The following is a 4,672-nucleotide window of genomic DNA, read 5'->3' as shown; positions in this document are numbered from 1 at the left end:
TTTTGCTGGAAGATCTCAGGTTACATTTCCTAAGTCAAATGGTGATGGGGTAAAGCAAGTTTCCAAGATACTCTGTTCCCAAGTTAGAGAACTTGAAAGCCACTGATGTACAGTTCCCTCTTTCCCTTTCTAAAGAAAGAAGCCCTCAAAATTGTTCTGAAACCAGTGACATTTAAAATCAATTGTATTTGCATGAAAGTCAAGGAGTTTCAAATTCAAAGAAGACTCTGCAGCGTTCTAATGTGAGTAAGAGGCAGCAAGGGATAAGATAGTGTGTCCCCAAGAGTGTTCTGTGAGTCTCCTAAGATGCCATGCATCCCAAGTGCTCTGTGGTCTAAAGGGTTAGAGAAATGTTACATAATCTCCCTCGTAGCATATAAAGTCTTAGAGAAATCATGCAGGAAAGAAATTCAGGGGATCTCTTTCTATCTCTGTCTCTTTCTGTTTCTCTCTCTGGTTTTTTGCTTATTTGTTTGTTTGTTTTAGACAGAGTCTCAGTCTGTCACCCTAGGTAGAGTGCTCTAGCATCACAGCTCACAGCAATCTTAAACTCTTGGGTTTAGGTAATCCTCTTGTCTTTTTTTTTTTGAGACAGGAGACTTAAGCTGTCCCCCTGGGTAGAGTGCTGTAGCATCATAGCTCACAGCAACCTCCAACTCCTGGGCTCAAGCGAGTCTCCTGCCTCAGCCTCCTGAGTAGCTGGGACCACAGATGTCTGCCACAACGCCCGGCTATATTTTTTGGTTGCAGCCATCATTGTTTGGCGGCCCGGGCTGGATTCAAACCCGCCACCTTGGGTGTACGTGGCTGGCGCCTTAGCTACTTGAGCCACAGGCGCTGAGCCTGATCCTCTTTTCTTAGCCTCCCAAGTAGCTGAGACTACAGGCGCCTGCCACATGCCTGGCTATTTTTTAGAGATGGGGTCTGGCTCTTGGCTCAGGCTGGTCTCAAGTGATCTACCAGCCTGGGTCTCCCAAAGTGCTAGGATTACAGGCATGAGCCACCGCGTCTACCCTCTCTCTTTTTCCCTCTCCTTCCTCATCCCCCTTTCCCTTCACCACACCTACCCTCTCTCTTTTTCCCTCTCCTCCCTCGTTCTCTTCTCCCCCCTGCCCACTCCCTACCCCTGCCCTTCCTACTCTGGTCCACCACCTATTAATACTCTGCAAAGCCCATTCTTGGAAATCCTAATCCTCATAGTAGCTATGACCAAATCTCACATTTCTGGGCCCTATTTCATCACCTATTGCATTATTATACTCCCTTCCTCAAAGGTTCACTTTAGGACTACAATTCAAGGATTTTAAAGATTCTTTTCATATTCAGACTAAGCTTTAGAATGCCAAGTGGTAACAGACTAGAGGTGAGAGAAGACTAGACCTGTGACTAACAAAACAAACACATCAGAAAAATGAATGCAAAGAAAATCCAGAAACTAGGAGATTTTCTTGGGTCAATTGTTACCACAGTGCTGTATTTGTAGACACCTGTGGCCCCCAGTGATCTTTTGCATTCTCTTCCCATAATTAGGGGCTTTTCTACATTGCAAGTTCTGCCTCCCAGAGACACAAGTCAGTAACTTGTCCTTCTAACTTTTCTTGCAGCAAGGATCTGCCCCTTGGGCACACCCAGTTGGGAAGCTAGTACCCAGAGCAATTGTTTCCCAGCTAGGGGACAGCGCAGGCCTGGGGGTTTTGCAGAGTTGGACTGAGTGCCTGGTATTCAGTGTCAGAGGTGTGAGTGACAGATAATGTGCCCACCGGGAGGCGGGGGAGGGGGAGGGTGGTAGGAGGCCCCACTGGAGGCCCACAGGCTGCCTTGATCCTGCCTGGGTGGCTTCCAGCTGAGATTCAGTGAACTCTTAAATATCCTTTAATAATATATTTTCTGCATAAATTGTCTAGGGCTGGTTATGCTGCTTGCAGCTAAGACCCTGACTAATATAGGCATACCCTGCCCAAAAAAGGGTCAGATACAATTCTCTCTCTCTCTTTTTTTTTTATTTTTGAGACAGAGTCTCACCATCATAGCTCACAGCAACCTCCAACTTCTGGGCTCAAGTAATCCTCTTATCTCAGCCTCCTGAGTAGCTGGGACTACAGGTGCCCACCACAACACCCAGCTAGGAGAGTGCTTAGGATGATAGGCATGAGCCACCTTGCCCGGCTTGCAATTTTCTGTGGTTTTTTTTTTTTTTGGAGACAGAATCTCTCACTATGTTACCCTTAGTAGAGTGCTGTGGTGTGACCTCAAACCCCCAGGGCCAAGTGATTTTTTTGCCTCAGCCTCCCAAATAGCTGGGACTACATGTGCCCGCCATGACACCTGGCTGTTTCTTTTTTGTTGTTATTGTTGTTGCAGTTGTCATTGTTGTTCAGCTGGCCCGGGCTGGTTGAAACCCACCAGCCTCGGGTGCGTATGGCCAGCGCTGTAACCACTGTGCTACGGGCACCAAGCCTCGCAATTCTCTCTTAATGAAACGTAGTAATAAAGAGCACGCAGGTAGTTCAGAACACTTAGTTCAGTAACATAGAGTGTGTTTATTCCCTCACACATCTAGGATAAGAGTTACGTGTGTGTACACCACACATAGCAGGGGTCAATATTTATCAAACTCAGGTCAACTCTCTTTTGCCAAGAGAGGTCTCATTCAGAGGGTGGTTATGAGAACAGGCTTGAACAGTAACTCCCAAGGCTGTTCACTGGCTCCTTAAGCTAAGGCAAGGCTCTCTGAGCTGTTGTTTTCATGCTTTTGCGACCTGCCCCCTCCTTATCACCCTCTGCCCTGCCACTAACCCCATGGAATACACTCTGTAGAAGAGGACTCCTTTTTTATCGGCCGGGGCTGGCTGGGTTTGAGCCTGCCACCTCCGGCATATGGGGACGGCGCCCTATTCCTTTGAGCCACAGGCACTGCCCTAGAAGTGTACTCCTGACTCAGCCATTTCCTAGCTGTGTGACCTTCACCTAACTTCTCAGAGCCACCTTTCCCCTTCTGTCAAATAGGCTAATGATATTTCCCTGGAGTGTTGTGCACAGGATAAACAAACCTGTAAGTACTCGGCCACCTGGAGACACTCCACAATGTGAGTGTGCCTCTCGTTCTCCTCTTCTACCTTCTGTTCTCTTTTTTTCAGAGATAGGGTGTCACTCTGTTCCCCAGGCTGGAGCACAGTGTATCACTGTAACCTGGAATTCCTGGGCCCAAGTAAGTAGTTAGGACTACAGGTGCCACCACAGCTGGCTAAGTTTTAAACGTTTTGTTAAGACAGGGGACTCACTGTTGCCCAGGCTGGTCTCAAAGATCCTCCCTCCTTGGCCTCTCAAAACACTTGGATTATAGGCACGAGCCACTGGGCCTGGCTGTTCACATTTTTAACGTTAAAGTTCAAAGTTGAGGACAGTCGTTTGTTGATCTCTTACCAGTGTCTCCAGTTCTATGAAGGGACATCAGGGACAAACAGATCATACAATTACAATCTATGGCAAGAAGCATGGAAAACCAGATAGGCACCAGAGGCCCTCTGAGACAGTTCTCTTTGGAAATGCCAGGAGCACAGTGCGGAGGCAGTGACGACAGGGTTGTCATGAGAGGCATCTTTATGCTTAGCTGGAACATGAGCCGTCAGGAACATAGCCAACAAACGGGACACAGACTGGGAGACTGCCTGGGCTCCAGGACTGCAGCTCTGAAACATTAAGGACTCAGGGGTTTCCCCCCCTGCCCTGGCCAGAAGCCCAGGATGTGAGGCAGAATCTGTACAGCTGCTGAGGAACTGAGTGTCCCTGGGAAAACTACCCATCTCTGAGCTTCCATGGTTTACAGTAAAAGGAGGGGTTTTGACCAGATCTGTAGTTCTCAATTCAGGCTGTGCATTAGAATCAGGAGAAGAATTTTTTTTTTTTGAGACAGAGTCCCACTTGTCACCCTGGCTAGAGTGCAGTGGTGTTACCACGACTGGTTGCAACGTTGCCGCCTCAGACTCCTGGGCTCAAGCAAATCTCCTGCTGCAGCCTCCTGAGTAGCTGGTCCTATAGGCCTGTGTGGCTAATTGTTTTTCTATTTTTAATAGAGATGGGGTTTCTTGCTACTGAACTCAAAGTGTTCCTCCTGCCTCAGCCTCCCAGAGTGCAAGGATTACAGGCATGAGCCACCACACCCAGACAGGAATTTTTTAAAAATACCAATTCTTGGGCCCATCCTTAGAACACTTGAATGAGAACTCAGACATCAGAATGTTTCAAAAATTCCCCAGGTGTTTCCACTTTTAGCCAAGCGTGGGAACCATAGAACTAAATAATCTTAAATATCCTTCCTACCCTTAAGTTTCTATGAGTCCATAAATGGTATATTCTGAGGAACTGAGTTTTCTGGTGAGCTTAGAATTCACCCCCAGAAATTCCTTTTTGTTTCTATTCCTATTTTTGAAAACTCTTCTAAAGTCAAATGTTAAAGTTCCTTCCTACCTTAAAGTTTCTATGACCAGATGAAAAGGATATTTGGAAAAACTGAGTTTTCTGGTGAATTTAGTAGTCCCCCATTTGCCACCAAGAATTCCTTTTCATATTTCTTTCTTTTTTTTTTTTTTTTTTGAGACAGGGCCTCAAGCTGTCCCCCTGGGTAGAGTGCCATGGCATCACAGCTCACAGCAACCTCCAACTCCTGGGCTCA

This window comes from Otolemur garnettii, unplaced genomic scaffold (genome assembly GCF_000181295.1).
Source record: "Otolemur garnettii isolate 467f Iridium unplaced genomic scaffold, OtoGar3 scaffold00068, whole genome shotgun sequence".
NCBI lineage: Eukaryota > Metazoa > Chordata > Mammalia > Primates > Galagidae > Otolemur > Otolemur garnettii.
The sequence above is the reverse complement of the archived record's forward strand: the minus strand, read 5'-3'. Positions refer to the sequence as shown.